The sequence below is a fragment of the Schistocerca cancellata genome, chromosome 10 (assembly GCF_023864275.1).
Source record: "Schistocerca cancellata isolate TAMUIC-IGC-003103 chromosome 10, iqSchCanc2.1, whole genome shotgun sequence".
In the NCBI taxonomy this organism is placed as follows: Eukaryota; Metazoa; Arthropoda; class Insecta; order Orthoptera; family Acrididae; genus Schistocerca; species Schistocerca cancellata.
The window spans coordinates 96644552-96662586 of record NC_064635.1 but is presented as its reverse complement, the minus strand read 5'-3'; the positions used below and the strand labels follow the sequence as shown (position 1 = coordinate 96662586).

At 41.5% G+C, this 18035-nt stretch overlaps 1 non-coding gene across 1 annotated transcript; it reads right to left on the bottom strand.

The window, feature by feature from the left end:
- Positions 1–9764: 9764 nt before the first annotated feature.
- Positions 9765–9839, bottom strand: Trnas-cga (transfer RNA serine (anticodon CGA)). Its single transcript has one exon. It is a non-coding gene; the product is annotated as a tRNA-Ser (tRNA).
- Positions 9840–18035: the final 8196 nt, after the last annotated feature.

Below are 18035 nucleotides of genomic sequence, written 5' to 3'. Positions count from 1 at the left end.
CATCAGTCCTGTAAAGTTTCTGGCTACTCTCATTTCTGCCACTTCTCTTTACTTTCGTCTTTCTTTGGTTTACACTCTGACCGTACTCTGTACTCAGACTGTTCATTCCATTCAACAGATCTTGTAATTCTTCTACACTTTCACTAAGGTTAGCAATGTCATCAGCGAATCTTATCACTCATCTTGTGTTTTTATCCCACGCCTGTCTCACACCCTCTTTACTCCGTGCACTTCGTTTCTTGTCTTCCATTCTTAGTGTTACCTCTTGATCCTTGTTCATATTTCGTATTACCAGATTACTAGTTTTTGCCCATAGCTTACCCCTATTTCTGTCAGAATTTCAAACTTCTTGCACCATTTTACACAGTCGAACGCTTTTTCCAAATTGATCGTCATCCAACAGATTCTCTATTTTCTTTTACATTCTTCTGTATATTATTCTTGTCAGCAACTTGGATTCATAAGCTATTTAACCGATTGTGTGATAATTCTCGGACTTGTCAGATTTTCCAGATTCGGAACTGTTTGGATGATATTCTTCAGAAAGTCTGATGGTATATTGCCAGACTCACACATTCTACACATCAACATGAATAGTCATTTTGTTACCACTTACCCAATGATTTTAGAAATTCCAGTGGAACGTTATCCATCCCTTTTGTCTTATTTGATCTTCAGTCTTCTGAAGTTCTTTTAAATTTTTATTCTAACACTGGATCCTCTGTCGCTTCTCTATGAATTACTGTTTCTTCTCCTATAGTTCATCCGACAAGTGTTGTCGGTTTTGGTTTGCTGTCGATTATGATAAGAACAAACGTATCACTAATCTGTTCATTAGTAAGTCACTCTTTGCCCTTCGTTCCTATTCATTACGAATCCTACTCACGTTGTACCATTTTCTGCCACTGTTGATTTTACCCTTATCAGATCAGAAATCCTTTCGTTCTTTCCATTTCACTTCACTTACACCATATCTAAATGGGATACCCGTGGTCTAGGGGTAGCGTCTTTGATTCGTAATCTAAACGTCTTCGGTCCCAGGTTCGATCCCCGCTACTGCCTAAATTTTGATAAATAATCAGCATTGGTGGCCGAAGACTTCCGGCACAAGAAGTCAGCCTCATTCCGCCAACGGCCTTGTCAAAGAGGGCGGAGGAGCGGATAGAGGTTCAGGGAACTCTCTTGTCCTAGGGGTGGGAAATTGCCCCTAAAGGCGGAAGAATCAGCAATGATCAACGACATGAGGATGCAGAAGGCAATGGAAACCACTGCATTAAAGACATGTAACGTGTATCCACAGGACATGTGTCATGATGATCTGTCCATTGGCAAAAGATTCCGGAATAGTCCCCCATTCGGATCTCTGAGAGGGGACTGACAAGGGGGATGTTACCATGAGAAAAAGATTGAATAATCAACGGAAGGATAACGTTCTACGAGTCGGGGCGTGGAATGTCAGAAGCTTGAACGTGGTAGGGAAACTAGAAAATCTAAAAAGGGAAATGCAAAGCCTCAATCCAGATGTAGTAGGCGTCAGTGAAGTGGAAGGAAGACAAGGATTTCTGGTTAAATGAGTATCGGGTAATATCAACAGCAGCAGAAAATGGTATAACAGGTGTAGGATTCGTTATGAATAGGAAGGTAGGGCAGAGGGTGTGTTACTGTGAACAGTTCAGTGACTGGGTTGTTCTAATCAGAATCGACAGCAGACCAACACCGACAACGATAGTTCAGGTATACATGCCGACGTCGCAAGCTGAAGATGAACAGATAGAGAAAGTGTATGAGGATAATGAAAGGGTAATGTAGTATGCAAAGGGGGACGAAAATCTAATAGTCATGTGCGACTGGAATGCAGTTGTAGGGGAAGGAGTAGAAGAAAAGGTTACAGGAGAATATGGGCTTGGGACAAGGAATGAAAGAGGAGAAAGACTAATTGAGTTCTGTAACAAGTTTCAGCTAGTAATAGCGAATACCCTGTTCAAGAATCACAAGAGGAGGAGGTATACTTGGAAAAGGCCGGAAGATACGGGAAGATTTCAATTAGATTACATCATGGTCAGACAGAGATTCCGAAATCAGATACTGGATTGTAAGGCGCACCCAGGAGCAGATATAGACTCAGATCACAATATAGTAGTGATGAAGAGTAGGCTGAAGTTCAAGACATTAGTCAGGAAGAATCAATACGCAAAGAAGTGGGATACAGAAGTACTAAGGAATGACGAGATACGTTTGAAGTTCTCTAACGCTATAGATACAGCAATAAGGAATAGCGCAGTAGGCAGTACAATTGAAGAGGAATGGACATCTCTTAAAAGGGCCATCACAGAAGTTGGGAAGGAAAACATAGGTACAAAGAAGGTAGCTGCGAAGAAACCATGGGTAACAGAAGAAATACTTCAGTTGATTATTCCATGTAGGCTTTCACGGCCGGCGTCTTTATCAGTAAAGTCTTCCGGGCTAAGTTGCCGTGGTCGATCTGTAGAACTTCTTCTCCCTGACGTTTCGTTCTCAACTACGGAGAACATCTTCCGAGGTGAGTCGTCGACTCACCTCGGAAGATGTTCTCCGTAGTTGAGAACGAAACGTCAGGGAGAGGAAGTTCTACAGATCGACCACGGCAACTAAGCCCGGAAGACTTTACTGATAAACTTCAGTTGATTGATGAAAGGAGGAAGTACAAACATGTTCCGGGAAAATCAGGAATACAGAAATACAAGTCGCTGAGGAATGAAATAAATAGGAAGTGCAGGGAAGCTAAGACGAAATGGCTGCAGGAAAAATGTGAAGACATCGAAAAAGATTTGATTGTCGGAAGGACAGACTCAGCATACAGGAAAGTCAAAACAATCTTTGGTGACATTAAAAGCAACTGTGGTAACATTAAGAGTGCAACGGGAATTCCACTGTTAAATGCAGAGGAGAGAGCAGATAGGTGGAAAGAATACATTGAAAGCCTCTATGAGGGTGAAGATCTGTCTGATGTGATAGAAGAAGAAACAGGAGTCGATTTAGAAGAGATAGGGGATCCAGTGTGAGAATCGGAATTTAAAAGAGCTTTGGAGGACTTACTGTCAAATGAGGCAGAAGGGATAGATAACATTCCATCAGAATTTCTAAAATCATTGGGGGAAGTGGCAACAAAACGACTATTCACGTTGGTGTGTGGAATATATGAGTCTGGCGATATACCAACTGACTTTCAGAAAAGCATCTTCCACACAATTCCGAAGACGGCAAGAGCTGACAAGTGCGAGAATTATCGCACAATCAGCTTAACAGCTCATGCATCGAAGCTGCTTACAAGAATAATATACAGAAGAATGGAAAAGAAAATTGAGAATGCGCTAGGTGACGATCAGTTTGGCTTTAGGAAAAGTAAAGGGACGATAGAGGCAATTCTGACGTTACGGCTAATAATGGAAGCAAGGCTAAAGAAAAATCAAGACACTTTCATAGGATTTGTCGACCTGGAAAAAGCGTTCGACAATATAAGATGGTGCAAGCTGTCCGAGATTCTGAAAAAAGTAGGGGTAAGCTATAGGGAGAGACGGGTCATATACAATATGTCCAACAACCAAGAGGGAATAATAAGAGTGGACGATCAAGAACGAAGTGCTCGTATTAAGAAGGGTGTAAGACAAGGCTGTAGCCTTTCGCCCCTACTCTTCAATCTGTACATCGAGGAAGCAATGATGGAAATAAAAAAAGGTTCAGGAGTGGAATTAAAATACAAGGTGAAAGGATATCAGTGATACGATTCGCCGATGACATTGCTATCCTGAGTGAAAGTGAAGAAGAATTAAATGATCTGCTGAACGGAATGAACAGTCTAATGAGTACACAGTATGGTTTGAGAGTAAATCGGAGAAAGACGAAGGTAATGAGAAGTAGTAGAAATGAGAACAGCGAGAAACTTAACATCAGGATTGATGGTCACGAAGTCAATGAAGTTAAGGAATTCTGCTACCTAGGCTGTAAAGTAACCGATGACGGACGGAGCAAGGAGGACATCAAAAGCAGACTCGCTATGACAAAAAAGGCATTTCTGGCCAAGAGATGTCTACTAATAACAAATACCGGCCTTAATTTGAGGAAGAAATTTCTGAGGATGTACGTCTGGAATACAGCATTGCATGGTAGTGAAACATGGACTGTGGGAAAACCGGAACAGAAGGGAATCGAAGCATTTGAGATGTGGTGCTATAGACGAATGTTGAAAATTAGGTGGATTGATAAGGTAAGGAATGAGGAGGTTCTACGCAGAATCGGAGAGGAAAGGAATATGTGGAAAACACTGATAAGGAGAAGGGACAGGATGATAGGACATCTGCCAAGACATGAGGGAATGACTTCCATTTTACTAGAGGGAGCTGTAGAGGGCAAAAACTGTAGAGGAAGACAGAGATTGGAATACGTCAAGCAAATAATTGAGGACGTAGGTTGCAAGTGCTACTCTGAGATGAAGAGGTTAGCACAGGAAAGGAATTCGTGGCGGGCTGCATCAAACCAGTCAGTAGACTGATGACCAAAAAAAATAAGAAAACGCCATATCTAGATTTAGCCTTAGTATCCCTTTTCAAAAAAATGTTCAAATGTGTGTGAAACTTATGGGACTTAACTGGTAAGGTCATCAGTCCCTAAGCTTACACATTACTTAACCTAAATTATCATAAGGACAAACACTGACACCCATGCCCGAGGGAGGACTCGAACCTCCGCCGGGACCAGCCACACAGTCCACGACTGCAGCGCCCTAGACCGCTCTGCTAATCCCGCGCGGCCATCTCTTTTCAGATTTTCTAGTTTCCGTACAACGCTCATACTTCTGACATTCCATGTCCCAACTCTTAGAACGTTATCATTTCTTTGGTTATTCAGTCTTTTTCTCATGGTGACCTCCCGCTTGGCAGTTCCCTCCCAGAAATCTGAATAGGGGAGTAGTCCGGAATCTTTCACTAATGGAGAGATCATGACACTTTCTCAACTACAGGCCACATGTCCTGTCGATAAACATTATGGCGTCTTTAATGCTATGGTTTCCATTGATTTCTGCATCCTCATGCCGTTGATCATTGCTGAATCTTCCGCCTTTTGGGAGCAGTTTTCCACCCCAAAGTCAAGAGCGCGCCCTGACCCCTTTAGCAAAACTGTTGGCGGAATTAGGTGACTTCGGCTGCCATTACTGATGAGAATGTCGTAACGTATCTGAAGTATATGGCCTTTCCATACAAATCGGCAAGATACTTGGCGCAATTTCTTCGTCACCATTCTGAGAAGGGGAAATGTCTGCGTGTTGTGTTATAATTAAAGTTAAACTTTCAGACCGCTGTAGAAATAACACCACTGGTCAGAATGACGTCAAATTGCAACACAATATTACCGGAGTAGGGGGAAAACGTATGACGGAAGAAAAATAAATTGATACAAAATGTAGCAATTGATGCCGCTGTAAAAATCGTAATTTAATAGTGGTCGACCACAAATGACAAATGAATCATACAACAATGCCTAAGGCGTACGTTTGACGTTAAACAAACTGTACTACTCAGTGTACATGGGTGTACAGGTGTGATACTGTTAGTTACGTAAGTCCGTCCACCATGGCAAGGTCATATCACATCGGGTAGCAAAAATCGGTTTTTAATTGTCCTGAGGCCAAAAACCGCATAAAACGTATGAATCAAAACCAAATGTGATTATTAATTTCCTGTGACTGGCGCAAGACATGTCCATTATGCTGCCCACCGTTATCTGCAACAATTTGAAATCGAGAAACAGCATGTTCCACAACTGGCCGAAGTGTTTACGGGGTCACGTTCAGAATGTGTTACGCAGTGCGTAACTTCAATGCAGCTAAGTTTGCAATCGGAGTCGGCCGGTGTGGCCTTGCGGTTCAAGGCGCTACAATTTGGAACCGCGCGACCGCTACGGTCGCAGGTTCGAATCCTGCGTCGGGCATAGATGTGTGTGTTGTCCTTAGGTTAGTTAGGTTTAAGCAGTTCTAAGTTCTAGGGGACTGATGACCTCAGATGTTAAGTCCCGTAGTGCTCAGAGCCATTTGAAGTTTTTTTTTTTTATCTGAACGCATTTTTCAGATAACCCCCACAACCATAAGTCACACGGATTAAGATCAGGTGATCGGTACTGGAAGGCTGTACGGAAATGGCGGCTGATAATTCTAGAATTTCCGAAATGGCGCTTCAGCAATTGCTTAACTGAATTTCCAATGTGCGGAGGTGCGCCATCTTGCATAAAAATGAACCCATCCACACATCCACGCTGATGGAGAGTTGTAACGATGTGGTTGCGCAGAAGACACTCATAGCACTTACTAGTGACGGTACAGGTAATAGGGCCAGAAGCACCTGTCTCTTCGAAAACTTGCAGCACACAGTGACCTTTTCAGGATGAGATGGTACTGGTGGATTTGCGTGTGAATTTTCCGTTGCCCATATTCGTCAATTCTGTGTATTGACGTATCCGGTCAGATGGAAGTGGACTTCGTCTGCCCACTAAATCTTCCAAGGTCAATCATTGTCCACTTCCATGCGAGACAGAATTTCTAAAGTAAAGGCCTCTCTTGCTGGCGGTCAACAGGAGCAACTCTTGCACGTGGGTAATTTCGAATGTATAGTAAAGAAGGACGTTTCGTAGGATTTTACCCACCGTGCTCACGGGTATGTCCAATGTTCGGGCAATTCTCCGCGCACTACACGTCCGCACCCCACCACTCGTCTCCTCCTGCATTGCTGTGGCCGCTGCTTCCACTGACGTCGAATAAATTCGTTTCCTGCCTCTACCAGGTTGCACACCAAAAGAACATGTCTTTTCGAATTTCCGAATCATTTTCTCCAGACCCACGGCAGTCATCGGACCGATGCCTCTTTTTCAAACCCTTCAGTGTCCGGAACTTCTGCAGAGCGACTTGAACACAGTCATCATTCTTGTAATACAGCTTTACAAGCAGAGCACGATCCTGCATTGAGACAGTCATGGCGAACGTCGCAGACGCAAAAGGAGGAAAAGGCGTGTACCCGGTGTGTTTATACCAACTAAATTGGGTCGTGGGTGTGACAAGTATTCTCATTTACGATTCTGACGGATAGTGCCATCTATTGATAGATTTTCACCCTTTTTGTTTTTCTTCTGCCATACATTTTCCCCTTCTCCGATAATATTCCGTTGCAATTTGACGTCATTATGACCAGTGGTGTTATTTCTACAGCGTTTTGAAAGCTTAACTTTAATTATAATCACCCTATACATTCAAAAACACTGTGATTCTATGACCTTAATTAGCGTACAAAGTTTAGAAGACCTTACAACGTGCGAACAACATAGAAATTGGATTATAGAAGAACACACAAAACAATGTACAGACTGACACGTTAAGTGAGTGAAGCAGCGAGTGCTAAGCTAGTTCTACACGTCATACTTGCCAGCAACTTGGACGCAAAACATGTTACCCTAATTGTATTATTTCACGCTCTTATCTGCCCTTGGAATATCTTCGGGATTGCCTGAGTTGTGGCCATGCGGTTCTAGGCGCTTCAGCCTGGAACCGCGCGACCGCTACGGTCGCACGTCCGAATCGTGTCTCTGGCATGGATATCTGTGATGTCCTTCACTTAATTAGGTTTAAGTAGTTCTAAGTTCTAGGGGAATGATGACCTCAGAAGTTAAGTCCCATAGTGCTCAGAACCATTTTTGAACCTACATTGAGATAGTCATGGCGAACGTCGCAGACGCGAAAGTAGGAAAAGCCGTGTACCCGGAGTGTTTGTACTAACCTCAGTGGGTCGTGCGCATGACAGGTGTTTTCATTTACGTATTCTGGCACATACAGTGCTATTGCTCTATTTTCACTCTTTTTTTCTTCTGCCATACGTTTCCCCCCTTCTCCGATAATATTCCGTTGCAAGTTGACGTCATTCTGACCAGTGGTATTATTCCTACAGCGTTTTGAAAGTTTAATTACAATCACCCTGTACTTTACAAAAAGTGTAGGTAACAAATATTCGCACTTTCTGTAGAATGGTGAGGGTCGTTCATGTTCCAGTACGACACGCAGAATTTTACTAGTAACAGATTTCGAACTCGGAGCTGCCATCTGCATCTGGCCACGAACGACGACAACCCCAAAGACGTACGGTGATCCAGAAAACGCGCCCAAGAAAGGACAGCGTGCTCGAAGCCGCGCAGGTTGAGGAATTTGCGTTTGTCATCAGTTAAACGTGCACCTGAAGTGCGACGAAAATCAGCAAGCACCACTTTTCTAGTTGTGGCCGGGCGGTTCTAGGCGCTTCAGTCTGGAACCGCGCTGCTGCGGTCGCAGGTTCGAATCCTGCCTCGGGCATGTATGTGTGTGATGTCCTTAGGTCAGTTAGGTTTAAGTAGTTCTAAGTCCTAGGGGACTGATAACCTCAGATGTTATGTCCCATAGTGCTCAGAGCCATTTGAACCATTTGAACCACTTTATTCATTCCAACTCACTGACATTAAACTTCGAAAAGGCTCACTATATGCAATTCAGAACCTGTAAGAGGTTTCCACCCAGCATATGCATAAAGTATGAAGAAGAGCAGATAGAAGAGGTCGACAGTCTTAAATTCCTGGGATTACAACTTGATAATAAATTCAGTTGGGAGGAGCACACCACAGAACTGCAGAAACGCCTTAACAAATCTGTATTTGCAATTCGAGTGGTAGCAGACATAGGCGACATAAAAATGAAAAAGCTTGCATACTTTGCCTACTTTCATTCCATAATGTCATATGGTATAATATTTTGGGGTAACTCTTCAAGTCAAACAAAAGTTTTCAGTCCAAAAGCGTGTAATACGTATTATTTGTGGAGTAAATTCACGGACGTCCTGTAGAAACCTGCTCAAAGAACTGGGTATACTAACTACTGCCTCTCAGTATATTTACTCCTTAATGAAATTTGTCCTAAATAATATATCTCTTTTTCCAACAAACAGCTCAGTTCATACATACAATACCAGGAACAAAAATGATCTGCACAAGGACTTAAAAGCACTTACTTTAGTTCAGAAAGGGGTCCACTACTCAGGAACACTCATCTTCAATAATTTGCCAGCAAACATAAAAAATTTAGTTACAAGTAAAGATCAGTTTAAAAGGAGCCTGAAAGACTTACCAGTGACCAACTCGATATACTCCATTGATGAATTTTTTAATAGAAACAAATGATGTATTGTATATATTCATACTATTAGTATTGTTATTTCAGCTGAAAAAAAAAATTGAGATGTTCCACATCCACGAGGATCTCCTCAGCACGGATCTATGGAACGAAAAACTGATCTAATCTAATCTAAGGACCACCATGTTACCGGCTGAAGCCCGATCTGTGAGGTTCCCCCCCTGAGAGTTTTCAACCTGACAGACGGTCAGCAGCTTGTCGCGACAGCGGTACGAGGGACAAGCAAAGACATAACTGGCGGTTTCAGCCGTCCGTTGACCACCACTGTCATTGCAGCGTTCTCGTACAAATGGTTCAAATGGCTCTGAGCACTATGGGACTTGACTTCTGAGGTCATCAGTCCCCTAGGACTTAGATCTACTTAAACCTAACTAACCTAAGGACATCACACGCATCCATGCACGAGGCAGGATTCGAACCTGCGACTGTAGCTGTAGCGCGGTTCCAGACTGAAGCGCCTAGACCCGCTCGGCCACTCCGGCCGGCGTTCTCGTACAGGTTGTAAAGAAACTTCCTGGCAGATTAAAACTGTGTGCCGGACCGAGACTCGAACTCGGGACCTTTGCCTTTCGCGGGCAAGCGCTCTACCAACTGAGCTACCCAAGCACGACTCACGCCCCGTCCTCACAGCTTTAAATCCGCCAGTACCTCGTCTCCTACCTTCCAAACTTCACAGAAGCTTTACTTCTGCCAGTATTTCAATCTGGTAACATCCCCCAGGCTGTGGCTAAACCATGTCTCCGCAATATCCTTTCTTTCAGGAGTGCTAGTTCTGCAAGGTTTGCAGGAGAGCTTCTGTAAAGTTTGGAAGGTAGGAGACGAGGTACTGGCAGAAGTAAAGCCATGAGGACGGGGCGTGAGTCGTGCTTGGGTAGCTCTGCTGCAGCCGGCACGGTAGCTCAGCGTGTTCGGTCAGAGAGCCGGTTGGCCTCTGCAATAAAAAACTGAGTGGAAAGATAAAAAAAAAAAAAAAGTTGGTAGAGCACTTGCCCGCGAAAGTTTTAATCTGCCAGGATTTTTCATATCAGCGCACCCTCCGCCGTAGAGTGAAAATTTCATTCTAGAGGTTGTAAAGAATTCCGCGCGCAACAGCGGCGAAGCGGACAATCTGCAACAGGCGACCGAGAAGTTCCTTAGAAGAGTTTAAGAAGGCAAAAGCACAACGAATAGGCGTAAATCTTCGAAACACGAATTAACGAATGGGAAACCTGATGAAAGTATTCAGAGAATGGCGGCAGCCAAGGACAGGCGGTGAACAATACAAATATAGCAACCGATGTTTACCGTGTTGGCTCTAACGAAAAATGTGACAGTAAATCAGACTGACCCACATGTGAAAAAATAACTTTGTTCGCCCGAGAAGCGAAATGTTTTCGCGTTAAACGATTTTTAGCTTCGTCCAAGAGGAAAACAACGTATTAGCTATTTGTGTATCAAAAGCACTAGCTCGATAACTTATTTTAATTATTAATGATCCCCTGAAATTTAAGACGGGACTGTGAATCTTACCAAGTGACAGAGCGACCTGACCTTTTGACTAATGATAGGAGGTGGCAAGTTCACGCAAACTCAACGGAAAGGAGGAAAATTATTCCCAAGTAACAAGAAAGATTAAGACACACGTGAACTGTGACCCGCGTACTACACAGCCTCCAGCTGTGATAAATCGGACATTAGAAGTTGTACAAGGGCGGGATATCAACTTGCGAAGCATAGATTTGGAGAGTCATGCTGTCAGAACTGGTGCCAGGAACCGAGATTGAAGTGGCAGTATTCTGAATCTCTTGTCCGAAAATTACTTCGAGCAGCTAATATTTCATCCATCTTCAGTAACTGTAGTTGTATATATCTAACCATGAGCATAAAAGAAATTTAACTTCCTTACCGGTTTCAAGAACTTAGTGCCTTTCTCCAGATGGCTGTGCACAAAAATATGCAACAAATAAGTAGAAGTTAGATAAGAATACTGAAATTAAGGAAATTTAAAAGCTAAACATAAAAAATGTACATACTTATAACTGTCGCAATATAATGCGCGGAAAATATGTGTGAAATAGTGGAAAAGATGACTAGTGTAAACTTACCAAATAATCCAAGAAAAGCGTTTTTAATGTTTCAATAACAGTATAAGTTTTTTCGTCCATCGTTTTCAAGCACATGTCTTCATAAAGAGGCACATTCGCAAGCACATGTTTGTAAAAACTTCACAGATGTTTTTGTACATTGTTTGGTCAAAAAAAAGTTTTTTCATAGTGCTAAAGATATAATTATTAAACTATTGACATATGCAGGAAACAATTGACATACGCAGCAAATAACTTTAGAATAGATCTTTAAAATTACTGAAATAGCTATGGCTTGTGAATTCTGTTTATTCATTTAGCATCGATTCTGGTTTTTTGATTTTGTGGAGGTATATCTCCAGTTGTTCAAACAGATTCAGGGTTTTACCATTGGCTTGATTATGTAATACTACCAAACAGTTTAATAAGTCACAGCTGCAAAATACTAACGCGAATTCTTTACAGACAATTGGAAATACTGGTAGAAGCCGACCTCGGGGAATATCAGTTTGGATTCCGTAGAAATGTTGGAACACATGCTGCAATACAGACCCTACGACTTATCTTAGAAGAAAGATTAAGGAAAGGCAGACCTACGTTTCTAGGATTTGTAGACTCAGAGAAGGCTTTTGACAATGATGACTGGAATACTCTCTTTCAAATTCTGAAGGTGGCAGGGGTAAAATACAGGGAGCGAAAGGCTATTTACAATTTTTACAGAAATCAGATGGCAGTTATAATAGTCGAGGGACATGGAAGGGAAGCAGTGGTTGGGAAGGGAGTGAGACAGGGTTGTAGCCTCTCCCCGATGCTATTCAATCTGATATCGAGCAAGCAGTATACGAAACAAAAGAAAAGTTCGGAGTAGGTATTAAAATCCATGGAGAAGAAATAAAAACATTGCGTTCCCCGATGACATTGTAATTCTGTCAGAGACAGCAAATACTTGGAAGAACAGTTGAACGGAATGGACAGTATCTTGAAAGGAAGGTGTAAGCTGAACACCAACAAAAGCAAAACGAGGATAATGGAATGTAGTCGAATTAAGTCGGGTGATGCTGAGGGAATTGAATAAGGAAATGAGATACTTAAAGTAGTAAAGGAGTTTTGCTATTTGGAGAGAAAAATAACTGATGATGGTCGAAGTAGAGAGGATATAAAATCTAGACTGGCAATGGCAAAGAAAGCGTTTCTGAAGAAGAAAAATTTATTAACATCGAGTATAGATTTAAATGTCAGGAAGTCGTTTCTGGAAGTATTTGTATGGAGTGTAACCATGTATGGAAGTTAAACGTGGACGATAAATAGTTTAGACAAAAAGAGAATAGAAGCTTTCGAAATGTGGTGCTACAGAAGAATGCTGAAGATTAGATGGGTAGATCACATAACTAATGATGAGGTATTGAATAGAATTGGGGAGAAGATGAGTTTGTGGCACAACTTGACTAGAAGAAGGGATCGGTTGGTAGGACATGTTCTGAGGCATCAAGGGATCACCAATTTAGTATTGGAGAGCAGGGTGGAGGGTAAAAATCGTAGAGGGAGACCAAGAGATGAATACAATAAGCAGATTCAGAAGGATGTAGGCTGCAGTAGGTACTGGGAGATGAAGAAGCGTGCACAGGATAGAGTAGCATGGAGAGCTGCATCAAACCAGTCTCAGGACTGAAGATCACAACAACAACATCAAACAAATTATTTTCTAAATTGTTGATGACATGTTTTGTTTCCAAAATATGTTGTGCAATGACTGATTTTTCATCGTGGTTGAGCCTGAAAGCATTTACATGTTCTTGAAAACGGGTTTTGAAGTTTCTGCCTGTTTTCCCTACATAGTAGGCAGGACAACTGGGGCATGACACTTTGTACACTCCACTGTTGTTGTAGGTTTGTGTATTTGATTTTATGTTATGGATGAGTAAGTTTCCTAATTTATTATTAGATGAGAATGAAACTGTTACAGTTGTTTTCTTGAAAAGGTTAGCTATTTTTTGTGATATGGGGCCCAGATAAAGGATACTGGCGAATATTTTCTCTTCTTTCATACTGTTGTCATTCCTTGTCTTGCTTTTGTGTATTTGTCTAAATTGTGAATTGTTTTGGCTGTGTAGCCATTGCTTATTCTCTTTATTGTATCTATCTCATTCTTGAGGGTGTTTCCTTCTAGATCAAGAGAGTGTACTCTGTATAGCATAGACCTAAATGTAGCGTGTTTCTGTGTGGTGGGATGGCAGTGTTATGTCTATGTATTTGTGTTTTCTGTGTATGCTGAACCTATGTTTTTGTTGATGATTGATCATTTTAAAGTCCAAGAAATTTATGATTTTGTTGTCCTCATGTTCTATTGTGAATTTTATGTTTTTGTGGAAAGAACTGAATACTGCTACTAGTTCTTCAGTCTCATCTTTTGTTCCATCAAATAGACGCAAGGTATCATCAACATATATCCAGTAATGTATTATTTTACTTTTGAATCTATTGTTTTGACTAAAGAACTTACTTTCCAGATGATTGAGAAATATGTCTGCCAGAAAACTTGATATGCTACTGCCCATGGTAAACCCTCATTCTGTTGGTAAACTTTCCCATTGAATGTAAAGTAACTGTGAGACAATTGTGAGACTTACATAGTTCGTAACCTAACATCAAACCTTTTCGTGACAGGAATATGCATTTCATCTCATTCAAGAGAACAAATAAATCATGTATTAAGACGAATTACACCTGAAGATGGACCCACAGGGTCAGAAATACATCATGTTCTGAATAAAACACGAAAAATTGTGACTGAAGGCGTTTTTTAGTTCACACCTCGAGTGTATTAAGTGGGAAAAGTGGTTCGCCACGGCCCGAGGTCCCTCTGCAGGTACAATTCTCAGAGTGCTGCTTCTCCGAACCACTCGCACAGCCAAGTCAGTGGACACACTTGTGGCCCACAATCCATCTTTCTCCCTGTTTTCCGTCGCCTCCACTATCGCCCCCCAGATACAAATAATCTACGTGCTACACATGCAGCTATAAAAACATTCTGCTCACAATTTCCTCATGTAATAAAGTCATAAGCCACACATATCAGAAGTAGTATTGGGGAACACGGAGATCATGACCTGAAATATGAATATTAATCTGACGACGGAGTAATTAAAATGAGACAGTGGCTTATCACCTTCAAACCTGACTAGTGCTGTTTGGAGATAAGTTCAGAAATGTCCCATCCGTAGAGCCGCTTGTCACTGGTATTATTTTATTTATCGTTAGGATTTCATGTGTTATTACAAGTAATTACGCTGTTTATGAGCACTTACATTTTTGTTTATGCCTTATGAAATATATAGTTGGGTACGATTTGATTTTATTATGTTATCGTACTTTTGCCCCCACCAAGAGACCAACTTCAAGATACATCATTATCTGATTAGTGTCATTAGCTGATTAGCTCCAATTCAGTTCTGGCATGATGTCTACACTTATGGACTTGCTTCCTCATACCACTTGTGTGCGGGAACTATGAACTACATGTAAGCTCTTATTGTGTTAATCGATTCGTTTTTGTATTACTCACTGTTATTGTTGACACTAGTAAATAATGCGATAGTTATAAGTATGTACCTTTTTTACTTATAAATGTTTAAAAATTTTTAAAGTTGGCCGGTTAGTCTTGACTATGTTGTTGTTGTTGTTGTGGTCTTCAGTCCTGAGACTGGTTTGATGCAGCTCTCCATGCTACTCTATCCTGTGCAAGATTCTTCATTTCCCAGTACCTACTGCAGCCTACATCCTTCCGAATCTGCTTAGTGTATTCATCTCTTGGTCTCCCTCTGCGATTTTTACTCTCCACGCTGCCCTCTAATACTAAATTGGTGGTCCTTTGATGCCTCAGAACATGTCCTACCAACCGATCCCTTCTTCTAGTCAAGTTGTGCCACAAACTCCTCCTCTCCCCAGTCCTATTCAATACCTCCTCATTAGTTATGCGATCTACCCATCTAAGATTCAGCATTCTTCTGTAGCACCACATTTCGAAAGCTTCTATTCTCTTCTTGTCCAAACTGTTTATCGTCCATGTTTCACTTCCATACATGGCTACACTCCATACAAATCCTTTCAGAAACGACTTCCTGACACTTAAATCTATACTCGATGTTAACAAATTTCTCTTGTTCAGAAACGCTTTCCTTACCACCGCCAGTCTACATTTTATATCCTCTCTACTTCGACCATCTTCAGTTATTTTTCTCCCCAAATAGCAAAACTCCTTTACTACTTTAAGTGTCTCATTTCCTAATCTAATTCCCTCAGCATCACCCGATTTAATTCGACTACATTCCATTACCCTCGTTTTGCTTTTGTTGATGTTTATCTTATATCCTCCCTTCAAGAGACTGTCCATTCCGTTCAACTGCTCTTCCAAGTCCTTATGAAGATGGTATCTGTTCTTTCAGACATGTTCAAAAGGACAGATAGCATCTTCATTTATGTTGAATGATGCTTTTCGTGCAGACACAGGACGTCTTGTTAGGACTATAAGTGTGCGCAATATGCTGCATCATGCGCAACCTCACTCCCGACGGCCGTAGGGAGATCTATCTTTGCAACCACGACACCATGCAGCGCGGTACCGATGGGCCCAACACGCCGAATGGACCGTTCAGGATTGGCATCATGTTCTCTTAGACGTGTTTGGGAGCAACCCGGTCAGGCTGAACGCATTAGGCACACTGTCCAGGGAGTGCAGTGAGGTGGAGCTTCCCTGCTATTTTGGGGTGGCATTATGTGGAGGCGACGTACGCCGTTGGTGGTCATGGATACGTGAATGCCATCCTCCGACCGATAGTGCAACGATATCGGCAGCATATTGGCGAGGCATGGACGACAATTCGCGCCCTCATCGTGCACATCTTGTGCATGACTTCCTTCAGCATAACGACATCGTTCGACTAGAGTGGCCAGCTTGTTCTCCAGACATGAACCCTACAGAACATGCCAGCAGTAGATTGAAAAAGGCTGTTTATGGACGACGTGACCCACTAACCACTGAAGAATCTACGCCGAATCGCCGTTCAAGAGTGAGACAGTCTGGACCAACAGTGCCTTGAGGGGCTCTGGAAAGGCTCAAAATCATGAAAAGTTCAACTTTTACTTTTTTGCGTTTTCTGAATCTGCAGACTATTACCTTTTAATAGATATATAATTTATTCAATTCCGAAGACTACAACTATTTTTAATTTTTTTTTTGAAATGTGTTCTACATGGGCGTGACCCACTGTGGCGCTGTTAAACTGCTGTCAAATGGTGTTATTATTAACGTCCGTGTTCATCAGGTACATTTTAGTGATATGAGATAAAGTATGTGTTGTGGCTAACCTGTGATGGTTCAATATATATCGCTGGTGTGATTGTCGATTGTTTCATGTTTATTTACTCTGTCGTTATCTCGAAAATATTCGTAATTAATTCTGTTTCTTGAGTATCTGTTTTGTTGAAGTATAATAATGAGTAAAAGTAAAGTTATTAGAAATCCTCTGAAGGCTTTTAAGAAAAGGAGAAATGTTGGAAAGCCAAAGGTATGTGTTGTTACTGTAAATAATAACATTCTAACATGGTACGAGCGATCCTTGCTTTAGACAAGGAACGCCTTCGGGCTGCAGACAGGGCTGTAAAGAGTCTAGAAATACAAGGAAGAGTAAACAGGAGGAGGAACAAGAGGAAGCTGGAGGAGGAGTTTGCAGAGGATGAAGATAATCCATCCTATGGACCTGGAATGCACTAAAAAGATAATCCAATCTTTGTCGCTCGATTCCCAAAACTTTTATTTTCTCATACTAATTACATGTTTTCTAAGGATCTTCCAAACATATTTGTTTCAAACTTTCAGTAAATGTTACACAGTACCTTCTGCATAATTTAACACAGCCTTTTTCCAAAAAACTGTATATTTTTGAATATATAAATAAAAAATTGCAAAAAAATGTTGTGAATTTTCATTACAATTGAAAAAAATCATCTTTAATAACTGAACTAAAATTTTGTAAAATCCCTGTGTTAAGTTGTAGCCCATATTCCAATAAATAATCTGTAAAAAGTTCAACTTCCTACCTCAAATACTTTGTGAGGAAAGATGTAATTTATAAGCGTTATTTTAACATTGCAAGTATAGGGCGCTCCGGAGACCCTTGATGAACGTGTGGATAGTATGCCACGACAAATAGAGGCGTGCATCAATGCAAGAGGATGTGCTACTGGGTATTAGAGATACCGGTGTCTACAGAAATCTGGACCACCACCTCTGACAGTCTCGCTGTATGGTGGTACAACATGCAATGTGTGGTTTTCATGAGCAATAAAAAAGGGCAGAAGCGATGTTTATGTTGATCTCCATTCTAATTTTCTGTGGAAGTTCCGGTACCCTCGGAACTGAGGTCAAGCAAAACTTTTTTTGACGTGTGTGTAATTCTCACTGTCTAATTTCATTCACCAACATTACATCATCCTTGCTCTACTTTTACTGACCCCATTTTTTGTTTATTGTTGTTTTCAGACATTATTCATTTAGCCAGTCTCAAATATAAGATATGTTAGAATTTAAGTATGTTAGATTTTAAAAGGTACAACCAATCATATTCATCACACAGAGAACACACACACACACACACACACACACACACACACACACACACACACACACACACTCTCTCTCTCTCTCTCTCTCTCTCTCTCTCTCACACACACACACACACATA